Source organism: Peromyscus eremicus, unplaced genomic scaffold (genome assembly GCF_949786415.1).
Source record: "Peromyscus eremicus unplaced genomic scaffold, PerEre_H2_v1 PerEre#2#chr22_unloc_1, whole genome shotgun sequence".
Taxonomy (NCBI): Eukaryota; Metazoa; Chordata; class Mammalia; order Rodentia; family Cricetidae; genus Peromyscus; species Peromyscus eremicus.
Window position 1 is genome coordinate 3,663,236 of NW_026734286.1, and position 13,508 is coordinate 3,676,743.

The window sequence follows — 13,508 nt, forward strand, 5'->3', positions numbered from 1 at the left end:
GGTTGTGAGCAGTCGTGTAGGTGCTGGGAACTGAACACAAGTCCTTTGTAAGCACAGTGAGTGCTCTTAACCACCGAGCCATCTCTCCAACCCAGGAGCTAATTCTAGACTTCTATTTCCAAAGTTTGCTTTACAAAATAAGCATAAGCCGAGTACGTGAGATGAGATGACAGCTTATACCCATGGAATGGAGACCAGTAAGACCCACATTTGAAAAATAAAACAGCTGTAGAAAGTATACTATCATGAAATCGTTTTGTAAGGTTTCTTAAAGCAGCAATCTATAGTTTAATGGGTGATGTCCTTTTGCATTAAATTGGGTACATGTTTCTACTTGCATTATAAATTGTGTAGATTCATGTGGTGGACTGACATTTACTTGTAACATACCAATATGCATAAATGCTTTTTTTTCAAACAATTGTGATTAATTAAAAATGACTTTTTGAGAATATTGGAATATTTGCACCACTTTCATTTGCCTAGTTCTGGCCACTTTGTCTGTACTTTTATTCTTTTTCATGAGCAAAAAACATTTTGAAATGTAAGACCATGTGCTGTATGTATATATGCTTGTGTGTGTGCACATGTGTGCACATGGTTCCATGTTCCTACTGAAGCCAGAGTAGTAATCTCAATGGGTGACCTGCTTTATCACTCTCTGACTTATTCTCTTGAGAAAGTGTCTCTTACTGAACTACTGAATTAATCTGGCAGCCCACAAAATCCAGCAGTTCACCTCTCTCCACTCCCCATAGTGCTGGGTGTATGGTCATGATTGAAGCCATGGTTGACACCATTCCCAGCTTTACATGAGTGTTAAGGATTCAAACTCAGGTCCTCAGCTTGCAAAGTACTTTTACCCACTGGGCCATTGACTAAACCCTTTAAACCATATTTCTATTGATTTTGTATTGTTTCTGTTTTGCATATGTTTATTTTTCTCTCTTTTCTGTTTATTTTCTAACATTACTTTCTTGCATGTCTGTGATGGTTGGTTTTAATGCCAACTTGCCACCAATTAGAAACGCCTGCGGGTGGACCCTCACTGGAAGAACTGTTCTGATTTTCTTGATTGATGTGGGAAGACCCACGCCACTTGTAGGCTGCACTTGGGGGTCCAGATAAAAAGCGCGTGGCAGAAGGAAGAGCATCTCACCTTCTGCTCACTTGACTATTGCTCTTGCTACCTCATTCATGTGCGCTGCTGCCATTGATGTTTACTTCATCGATATCAGACCTAGTGTTTCCAAACTAGTGTGGCTAGGGAAACACAGTGCTTCAGGAAACTTCTAGGCTCCTTGAGTCAGACTGCTGTGGGACTGAGTGGGACTGCTGAAGCCTGTCCACCCACACACTGACCCTCCACCCACTCACCCACCCACACACTGACCCTCCACCCACTCACTCACCCTCTGACCCACCCACTCACCCACCCACCCACTCACTCACCCACTGACCCTCCACCCACTCACTCACCCACCCACTGACCCTCCACCCACTCACTCACCCACCCACTGACCCTCCACTCACTCACCCACTGACCCTCCACTCACCCACCCACTGACCCTCCACTCACTCACCCACCCACTGACCCTCCACCCACTCACTCACCCACTGACCCTCCACTCACTCACCCACTGACCCTCCACCCACCCACTCACCCACTGACCCTCCACTCACTCACCCACCCATCGCCCCTGAGCGCTGAGGTTCCAGCCTTAAGGACCTAGGAATGACCAAGTTTTCAGCTCTCCGGTAAGTCTGCTTTTGTCAGTACTTTAAAGCTGACTCAATTCTATTTCTCTAGAGATATAGTGTCCTTTTAAGGTTGAACTATTTTAAAATTGCTCTGAAAACCTTTTTTTTTTTTAACTACTAAGCAAGATACATATATTTTAATTATAGATCAGGTCATGTTTACAAGTTTATTAAGTTTGTGTTGTATGGCACATGAAGGATTCCTCCATCTCACAGAGATCCACCTGTCTCTGCTTCCTGAATGCTGGGATTAAAGGCGTGCGCCACCACAACCAGCCCAATGGGTTGTTTTTATCAATGGGACGTGGAGGTAGACTCCTGATTGCCAAAGCTTTGCTCATTGCTGGAAGGAAGCACAATGTGGAGGACAAACTTTGGCTTGAGGATACTGGATAAGGTTGAAGGTGATGAGTATCCACGTACTAGGCTTTTTCTTTTGGGCCACCAACCAGCTCCCAAATCATGACACAGAGACTTATTACTAGTTTTGAACGCTTGCCCTATCTTAGGCACATTTCTTTTAACTGAAGTTTAACCTTTTTCTCTTCATCTACCTTATTAACTTTCTTACTTCTGTATAGCTTACTTTCACTGCTTCGCTCTGTCTGTCTGTCTGTCTGTCTGGTATCTTCCTGGCTTCTGGCCCTGGGCATCTCCCTTCTTTCCTTCTTCCTCTCATTCTTGCTTCTTCTCTCAAGCCTAGCTTTCTCCTCCTTTTTATTCTCTCTGTCTTCCAGCTCCATCTATCCTTCCTCCTGCCTAGCTATTGGCCATTCAGCTCTTTATTAAACAAATCAGGTGCTTTAGGCAGGCAAGGTGAAACAAATGCAACCCATCTTTACATAATTAAATAAATGTAACATAAACAAAAGTGGCACCTTTACACAGTTAAAGTAATATTTAAGGCTGGCCTTGAACTCACAGAGATCCACCTGGCTCTGCCTCCTGAGTGCTGGGATTAAAGGCATGTGCCACCACTGCCCGGCCTAAAAGAAAGCATTTAATTACAGGCTTTCAGAGGTTACTCCATTTTCAACACAGCAGGGAGCATGCAGCATGCAGGCAGACATGGTGAGAGTTTGGATATTCTGATCTGTAGGCAGAGAGAGAGACTCTGGGCTTGGCATGGGGTTTTGAAAACTCAAAGCCCACTCTTAGTGACACGCTTCCTCAAACAAGGCCATGCCGCTTCATTCTTCGAATCCTTTCAAATGGTGCCACTCCCTGGTGACTAAGCATTCAAATTCGTGAGGCTATGGGGGCCATTCTTTTCAAAGCACCACATGTATTAAACATAGGAGACCAAAAGTGAACGTTTCACACACATTGTTTTTCTGTCACCCAGTGTCTGTTCTGTTTTCACACCTAACACTAGTATTCCACTTTTGCCGACAAGCTGTTATCTCACAATTCCACGGAAACATGACACTACTTGTATGTAGTTCTGACTCCAGAGGCTTGAGTTCCAGTCTGCCAAGGCAACCCTCATTTCAGATGCCGGCAGAACTCCTATGTGTCCAGCGAACACTGTTCAAGCCTCTGATCCACACTGGGTTTGTGGAGGTTTAGTAACCAAAAGAGGCTTTAGTGCAGCAGCTCAGCTTGTGGGTCCTGACCCCTTTTGGGGGTCAAATGACCTTTTCACAGGGTCGCATATCAGATATCCCACATATCAGATATTTACATTATGATTCATAACAGTAACAAAATTACAGTTATGAAGTAGCAACGAAAATAGTTTTATGGTTGGGGGGGTCAGCACAACATGAGGAACTGTATTAAAGGGTCACAGCATTAGGAAGGTTGGGAACCACTGCTCTAGTAGCTTTGGAGGAGGGAGGAGGGGGTGGTTAACACAGCAGAATGAGGAGAGGTTGGTGACCCCGCTTGGGGGTCACGAGGTGCTCCGTGGTAGGAGACAGGTGCTAATGTCAATAATTGTGTGGTTGCTTCCTGGGAAGACATTACAAACTTCCATTCAAACCAGATAGGGCATAGAGAGGAAACCAACTCAACCCCAGCCAAGCCTACCTCGGTGAACCCATGAGCTTCCTGTGGAGATTTACAGGAGCATTGGGGGATGCAAATTCATCTGCATCATGGCAAAGCCCACCCCAGCAGAGAGGAGGGTTCCGGAGTGCTGCATCCTGCTGTCCTCACACAACCTGCAGGCTTCTCAGAGCCAGAACCTTCTTTCCCTAGCAATGGCTTCTTGTGCACTCTGTAACTTTCTGACCTTCCTGGGCCTTGTTAAGTTTCATGAGAATGAGTCTCAAGAGTCTCCTTCCCCTGCCCAGGGAAAGAGATTTCAGTTTGCAGGAAACAGCCACAGGAGGCTCCAGGCCTCTTACGTGCTCAGCGCTTGTTTGTTTTTTCAAGACAGGGTCTCTCTAGGTAGCCCTGGCTGTCCTGGAACTCACTGTGTAGACCAGGCTGGCCCGAAACTCACAGAGATCCACCTGCCTCTGCCTTCCGAGTGCTGGAATTAAAGGTGTGTGCCATGACACCCAGCTGTGCTCCTGCACTTCTGCTCCTCCTCATGTGATGTCACTGATTGGAGTGTAATGTTGGAGGTGGGGACACAGATGTCTGATTATTTTCCTTCATGTAGGCTGATAATCAGGGTACAGCTGATAACCAGGATACTAGGCCACAACAGTCGCTTCTCAAGAGCTTGACCACTAATGAATCTCTGTAGTAACTTCTCATTGCAAAGAAGTTTCCCTGCATGAAAGAGGTAGAAAATTGGTATATATTTTTTTAATATAAACACCAATTTGTGGTCAGCATTTTGACAGGCATTTCACATTTTTACAAAATGGTAGCCATTGCTTCCTCACTGGAACCTATCACCACAGGCTCTTGCCACAACTACAGTACCGTGAGTTCTTTCCTACAGATGGAGATTTAAATGCAGTTTGTTCTATTGGTAACAACCATGCCACCGCTGTTTTGGTGGGGACAGCTTGCCTGGCATGTTGGTGTTATAGCACACACGGGGGATACTGAGGAGCACTGTTGCCGACAATTCTTTCCCATAGAGCACATGGCACCTTTCTGCACTGTGTGAGCCTGTCAGCAAGGAGGCAGATTTCCAGCTCCTTCTCAGCTCAGCTTCCTGTGTGCTACATCTGAGTGTGTTGTCGTTAGCAACAGGGTCTTGATCATAGAATTTTGGGAGTGCAAACAGCACCATTGACAATAACTGCATATTCTGGCCTCGCTAGCTGACAACTTCTAAAGAAGTCTCTCATCACTGGCCTGTGACTTTCACTCAACAATTTTATGGCTTTTGGACAGTGCCCCCTACAGTTACCCACACACCACTCCCACCTCCACCTCAACTCCCACCCTCACCCCCACCCCTGCTTTCCAGATCCCTGTTGTGGAATATTTAACTATGTAAAGATGTGTTACATTTGTTTCACCTTGCCTGCCTAAGGCACCTGATTGGTTTAATAAAGAGCTGAATGGCCAATAGCTAGGCAGAGATGGGATAGGCAGGGCTGGAAGAGAGAGGGAAGAAATAGGAGGAGAAATCTAGGCTTGAGGGAGGAACGAGAGAAGAAGGAGAAAGAAGAGAATGGGGAGAAAGAGATGGACATGCCCGGGACAGAAGCCAGGCAGCCGCCAGCCAAACATGCAGACGGCACGAAATTAATATATACAGAAAGAATGAAAGGTAAAAAGTCCTGAGGCAAAAGGTAGATAAAGAGAAATAGGTTAATTTAAATTCAAAAAGCTAGCCAGAAATAAGCCTAAGCTAGGCTGAGCATTCAAAACTAATAGTAGTCTCTGTGTCATGATTTGGGAGCTGATTGGTGGCCCCCCAAAAGAAAGCCTGGCACATATCACTTTATTTTAAACTTTTAAAAAAGTTGTTATGCTTTAGTTTCCAAGAACTAGAACTAATTCTTTACTGTTATCAGTATAGAAACAGATGAACACACATGAGTTTGGAAATGAGTAATTCACTGCATTTTCTATATCTTTTAAAAATTATTTTGATTTCATGTGCATTGGTGTTTTGCCTGTATATACGTCTGTGAGAGGGTGTTTGGTCTCCCTGGAACTGGATTACAAGAGAGTCCTGAGTTGCTCGTGTGGGTGCTGGGAACTGAACCCAGGTCTTCTGGAAGAGCAGGCTGAGCCATCTCTCCAGTCCCTTATTGTAAACTTTTAGGTGCTCATTTTACTTTTCTGCAAGATGGTTTAAAATCTGTAAGATATAGGCCTGGCAGTAGTGGCACATGCCTTTAATCCCAGCACTTGGGAAGCAGAAGCAGGAGGATCTCTGTGAGTTCAAGGCCAGCCTGGTCTATAAAGAGTTCCAGGACAGCCAGAGCTGTTACACAGAGAAACCCTGTCTGGAAAAACAAAACAAAACAAAAAATCTATAAGACAGAAAAGTGTTAGTATTATGTTAAAGAAAAAAAACCCACTACAGAGGGTACCTTGGCTCACCTTTATCCATCTCAAGTATCAGTTGGTATTGGATGCCTAAGGGAATACTGAAAAGAAATGCTTGCCTTTAAAGAACCCATCATTTGTATTAAATGTTTACTCAAGAAAGCTATGCTTGGGGGATAGAGAGATGGCTCTTAGTTAGAAGCACTGCTCTTGCAAAAGACGTGAATTCCCAGCACCCACATCCTGCAACTCACAATTGCAGTCCCAGGGAATCTGCCACCTATGGGCACTGACCAAATGTGCATATCCGCACAGACACACAAACACATACACCTAATTACAAATAAAATCTTGAGAAAGCAATACTGAGTAGAGCAGCATGGAAAGAGACAGTTCCTAATCCACTGCTCTATAAACCACAGTCATTTTTCCTTGAGCCATTTAGCTCATCATCTTTAGATGCTGTAGAGGCAAAGAGGTACCTGGACATGACCCTATCACCAATGGTCTTGGTGGGGCCAGTTTGTGTTTCTTAGCAAGTAATGGGCCCAAGATGTTAGCCAGGGCCATGCCATTTTGGAAAGAAACTCAATTTTGATTGAACTGGAACAATTCTGTAACTACAGTAATCTGATTTCCAGTACTAAAGTACTTTATTTCTCTAGATTATTGCTGTCCCTGCTCCATGGACCCCAGATAATGGCCAAACAGGATTAGATCCATCACTTAACATTTTTTTATTTAATGCAGAATGTCATTTATTGAAGGAGGGAGGAGGTCTTAAATACAGGCTTACAGCACAATGGGAGAACCCCGGAGGGCAGAAGTTCGATACCGATGCTTAACATTTTTTAACTGACTACTCATTGGCTACCTCTTCCAATGGGCAACAGCAGGCCTGAAAAGGAGACTTTTAACAACCTTCCTCATTATTACTTTTCAGCCCTATAACCACCCCACTGTTAACAGATAGAAGAGTTCTGATTGTTATAGAGTCCCTCTTTAGACTTTTCCCAAATAAAGACCTCCCCTGTTGTCTTAGCTGGGTTTCTATTGCTGTGAAGAGACAAAGCAACTCTCAAAAAGGAAAACATTTAATTGGGGCTGGCTTACAGTTTCAGATGTTTAGTCTGTTATCATCATGATAGGATATGGCAGTGTGCAGACATACATGGTGCTGGAGAAGAAACTAAGAATTCTACATCTTTTTTAAAATTTATTTTTATTTTATGTACATTGGTGTTTTGATATGGGCATTGGGACCCCTGGAAATGGAGCTACAGACAGTTGTGGGCTGACATGTGGGTGCTGGGAATTGAACCTGGGTCCTTTGGTGGTGCTCTTAACCCCTGAGACATCTCTACAGCCCCTGAGAGGTCTATCTCTTGATCTTTGGGCAGTGGGAAAAGACTGAGCCACACTAGACCTCGCTTCAGCATCTGAGACCTCAAAGCTCCCTCCCACAGTGACACACTTCCTCCAACAAGGCCACACCTACTCCAACAAGGCCACACCTCCTAATCGTGCCACTCCCTATGAGCCAAGCATTTAAACCTGTGAATCTGTGGGGAGCCATTCCTATTCAAATCACCACACCTGTCTTAAGTCACTCATTCCCTTGTTTGTCATTCTGTGAACTACTACTCAGGCCTTAAATATTTTCAGAAGTGAATAGCACCTCATTTTCCTTATTACTAATATTTTCCCCTAGGCTCTCCATCTCAACACAAGTCTTCCCATATTTGATTTTGAATAACCAGGAGACTCCTCATTGTCTGCTTTGCTGTCCTCCCGATGCCCCTCCTTTGCTTGCTTTAGTATTTTAGGAACAGTTTGCTCAAATGATTCATCTATTTCGTACCTTATAATAATCATGTCACACTAGGAACTTCAGCCCCAAGACCTAACTCAGCCAACCTCTTCATTGGGTCTCTTATGAACACAACCCATGTGGCCAAGTGAACTGGGCAACAAATACCACCTGTGATGGCTATTCTTGGTTGTCAACTTGACTGCATCTGGAATTAACTAAAACCTAAAAATGGAGGACACACCTGTGAGGGATATATATATAGGCTTAATTTGAAGTAGGAAGATCCACTTCTAATCCAGATCTTTGAGGTAAGAAGACACACCTCTAATCTAAGCCCGCCTTCTGCTGGACGTCTATATAAGGACATGGAAGAAGGAAGCTTTTGCTCTCTGCCTGCTTGCTCTTGCCTTGCTACAAGTCCATCCCTTCACTGGCATTAGAGCCTACTTCTTCACGATTTCATCATATACTGAAGACCAGCTGAGACATCAGCCCTGTGGACTGAACAACTACGGGATTCTTGGAATTTTTGTTCACAGCCAGAACACAGCGATTGTTGAATTAGCTTGACTGCAGCCTGTAAGTCATTCTAATAAATCCCCTTTACACACTAGAGTCTAGAGTAACCCTCACTAATACAGATTTTGATACCAGAAATGGTTCTAGGACAACAGAAGTATAAGGATGAATCTTTTAAATATCTGAAACAGGTTTTTCGATTTGCCAACACCCACATTACCAAAACCTCTCCAGTTACTAAAGCCTCTCCTGAGAGCTTGGATTGTACTAAAAACCCACATGTGAACTATTTTTACAACTTAAGGAGATAAATGCATTTGATTATCCTGACACACCAACTGTAGGTGGCAATGGATTTGTTGACTCTGTGTATGAAACTTTTGACAGTTTGGGGAAATAAGGGAAATGATGATTGTGGTTGCTTGCTCTTGGCATCTCTGGATAAGTTGATAAAGGATAGGGGTAAACATAGTGATAAAAGTGACTGGCTTCATATGCACCCAAACAGTCTAAAGGCTTCTAAGTGTGCCCTGGAAGAGAGTCTTCTCTCCAGCAACCACAGTGCCCAAGTTGCAGAAAATCAAACAGAAGCCCTTATTATAAGGTTGGCTGAATCACAACAAAACTTCAAGCCCCAGCCTTGGAAGGTGTCAGTTGTTATAACAATAGTAAGGGCTAACAGTTACTAACAATTGGTAAAGAATGGGATCCTATAACTTGGGATGGGGATGTGTGGGAGAACCCTACTGAAGCTGAGAACTTTGAACCCTCAGATTCCCTAAGGGTTTATCTCACCTGAGGAAGTTGTACCTCACCTCTACCCCTTAAAATAGTGCCCTTTTCACCTTTGGCCGAGGAAATGACAGACTAGACAATACAGATGTCCCTCAGGGCCCACCTATAATCAGACTCAAGGCAAAGCATACTCCTATACGGAAAGTAGAAAGTGTAGTCCCTGAGGAGGTGTCCTATACTATTAAAGCACTTAATGATTTTGGTGATTCATTTAAGCAGAAGTCTGGGAATATGTGCAGGAATGGATTTTTAGGGTGTGGGATAATGGTGGAAGCAACATAAAACTGAATCAGACTTTTATTGATATGGGCCCACTGAGTGGAAATTCTAAGTTTAATATGAAAGCTTACTTAGTTCAAAAAGTATGTTTGAATGGTTGGCTGAACCATTTGTCAAAATATGGCCTACTGAAAAGGAGTTGGAGATGCCTGATACCCATTGGCTTAGTATTGATGAAGGGACTTTAAGGCTCAGGGAAATTGAAATGCTAGAGTGGCTACACTGTGTAAAACTTAATCTTCCACAATGGGAAGGTCCAGAAGACATGCCCTTCACTAATCTTACACACACACACACACACACACACACACACACACACACACACACACTGGTGAGAGGGGCAACAGCACACTTGAAGAGCTTTCTTGTCACCCTTTTCCATGTGCCAGACTTTAGGGGTTTAGATGCTGCTGTTCCATTAGATGAATTAAATGCAATGAGTTTAACAGGGCCCCGAGGTAGCAGGGGCCAAGTGGCAGCAGTGAATCACCAAAGGCAAGGTGATCATAGTTATTGTGATGGGCAGCATAGACAAAACAATGTCTGTAATGACCTAGCCCAATAGTTCTCAACCTTCCTAATGCTCTGACCCCTTAATGCAGTTCCTTATGCTGTGGAGACTCCCAACCATAATTTTCAATGCTACTTCATAACTGTAATTTTGCTACTGTTATGAATCATGTCAATATCTGATATACAGAATATCTGATATGTGATCCATATGAAGGGTTATTCGACCCCCAAAGGCGTCATAACCACAGTGGCTGAGAACCACTGTGCCCTAACCTGTAATGGTCAGCACAAGTGAATTTTATGGTAGCATTACTCATATGGACCTTTGGTACTAGCTAACCAATCATAGTGTTTTTAGGAAAGAACTAGATAAGAAGAAGCCTACAGAGTTTTTATTTGATCTGTATAAGGAAAAAAAAAACCCTCAAACAAACAAAAGGTTACATTGGATGTGGCAAAAGGGAATCTCAACCCATGTATCACTTTCCAGACTTGAGCCAGTTTGCAGACCTAAAACCACTTTAATGAAGGCATGGAGAGGTTCCCCTGAGGAAGGACCTTGATAAATACCTAAAAATTTTGCTATTAGCCTTTCTTCAGTCCTTCCCCAGAGGGACCTTTTACAAGCGTAACTGTACATTGGGGAAAGGCAACCATCAGACTTTCAGGGGTTTATTGGATACCAGTTTAGAAGTAATGCTAATTCCAGGAGATCGCATAAAACATTGTGGCCCTCCAGTTAAAGGGGGGCATATGTAGGCCAGGTTATTAATGGAGTTTTGACTGAAGTCCGACTCACAGTAGGTCCAGTCATTGAGTCCCCAAACTCATCCTGTGGTCATTTCCCCAGACCCAGAATGTATAATTGGGATAGACATACTGAGCGTTGACAGAATTCTCACAGTGGTTCCCTGACCTGTGGAGTGAGGGCTCTTATATTTGAAAAGGCTAAATGGAAGCCTTTAGAGTTTCCTCCACCAAGGAAAACATGGAATCAAAAGCAGTATTGCATCCCTGGAGGAACTGCAGAAATTAGTGCCACCGTCAAGGACTTGGAAGATGCAGAGGTGGTTCCTATCACAGCTCACTTTAGCTCTCCTATCTGGCCAGTGCAGAAGACAGGTAGATTGTGGAGAATGACAACTCAGTCAAGCAGTGATTCTGATTGCAGCCACCATACCAGATATGGTGTTCTCACTTGAGCAAATTAACCCATCTCCTGGCACATGGTATGGAACTATTGATCTAGCTATTTTGTTCCCCCGCCCATACTCGTCCGAAAGATCTGCCAGAAGCAATTTGCTTTCAGTTCACAAGGCCAGCAGTATACCTTTACAGCTTTACCTCAGGATATATTAACTCTCCAGCCCTGTGTCATAACTTAGATAGAAAGGTTCTTTTTTTTTTTTTTTTTTTTTTTTTTTTTGAGATAGGGTTTCTCTATGTAGCTTTGGAACCTTTCCTGGAACTCACTCTGTAGCCCAGGCTGGCCTCGAACTCACAGAGATCTGCCTGGCTCTGCCTCCTGATTGCCGGGATTAAAGGTGTGCACCACCAGCGCCCAAAAGAAAGGTTCTTGATTGTCTGTCTCTTCCACAAAATATCACATTGGTGACATTATGTTATTGGACCAAGTGAATAGGAGGTAGCAGCCACTTTGAACTCACTGGTAACACATATGCATATCAGAGGATGAGAAATAAATCCAACCAATACTCAATGGCCTTTTATCTCAGTGAAATTCTAGGGGTTCAGTGGGGAAGGGGTGTTCAGGCCAAAAGCTATAAAATTGTTGAATGAAATCACAGTGCCAATGAGGAGAGACTTCTTTATAAGTTGTCAGTGAGTGAAGCCCAAAGGCCACAGAATTTCCCCTTTGTCTGTCCTTAACTTGTGTTTATGCTCTGTTGGAATTTGTGAGGCATTTGTAGCCTCTTTATATGTGTGTGTGTGTGTGTGTGTGTGTGTGTGTGTAAAATCATTATTTTTATTTGTCTAAAATTTCATCTAATTCACTTGATTTGGAATTACTATGTATCTTTTGGTAGAATTGTGTTGCCTTGGTTTTTCATGTTTACTATAGTTTTGCATTAAAGCTTCTTTTATTTTGGGTTAAATCATTGGTTTGCTGTGTGTGTGTGTGTGTGTGTGTGTGTGTGTGTGTCTGTCTGTCTGTGTTTAATCACATTGCTTTTTTTCAAATGAAACTGTTTGCAATTTTCAGGTTGTAGCAGGATTAAAGTTTTGTTTAACTCTGCTCTATAATGTTTGGGCTACCAGATTAAATGGGAAATAGTGTCTGCAAAAATACTCCTATCCATGGATAGGCCCACTATGAAAATACATTAAAATAAATGAGTACCTAGTAAAAAAAAAAACCCACAAATTTATCATCCCTCAAATATCAGTCATTTTAGAAAGTGGAAGAATATTACGACTTCTTTTTGCATGTGTATCAGTTACATTAGGTATGAATAGAAAGGAAAAGAAAAATAAATAAAGGCGGTGATTATTCCTTTGCTGATGACAAACAGTAGACAGGAAAAAAGTAAATACAAGGGGGCAGTAGGGACATGAGAGGGGCGAGGAGGTCATTTTGTTTAGAAGTAGAGGGATAAGTAAAGAAATATAATCAGATAACCTGAAGCAGTCCCAGCCATTAGGAGACTGAGACCAGAAACTTTAAAAACCAGGCCAGCCTGTGTTCTTGGGGCAAGTCTCTGAAAAGGAAAACAATACGGGGGGGAAAAAAAAGAAGGGAAAAGAGCAGATGAACAGGACACAGCTGGCCTGCTAATTTGGCAGTAGATATTAAGTAAGACTTTTATCAATGCGAAGGAGAGAGAGCTGGATGCGGGGTGGGGGTGGGGGTGGGGCGTCTGAAGTATAAATGTAGGGAGCTGGAGAACTGTCTCTGTCTGAGGTGGTTTAGCGTGCAGGACTGTTTTTACGAAGTACCCAAATTCTGTATGGGCACCCATGGTCAGCAGCTTGTAACTCCATCTCCGGGGATCCAGTGCCCCCTTCTGGCCTCTATGGGCACCTGCACACATGTGGCAGGCACACAGACTAACATAATTTTTTTTTTAATTAAATTCTTAAAAACTGTGGATGCCATCTAGTCAGCTTGCTGGTTGCAGCCTTGAGTCTCTCAGCTTTCCTTTCTCTGCTCCCATCTTTCTAAAAGATGACTTTAAATACCTCTATCTGCCAGCTCTCCAGACCTTGCTCCAAGTCTGCACGTTGACTCACTGCAAGAATCTCTTGTCTGCTCATTGCTTCTTCCCTGGCCTCCTACAATGCCTTCACCACCCAGAGCAACCTTTCAAATCCAACCTTCTCCCCTCTTCAAGGCGTCCTTTCTAACGTCTACCCTTCCTTTGTGAACTTAGTTCTACCTCCTCAGTCAGGCTGGTGG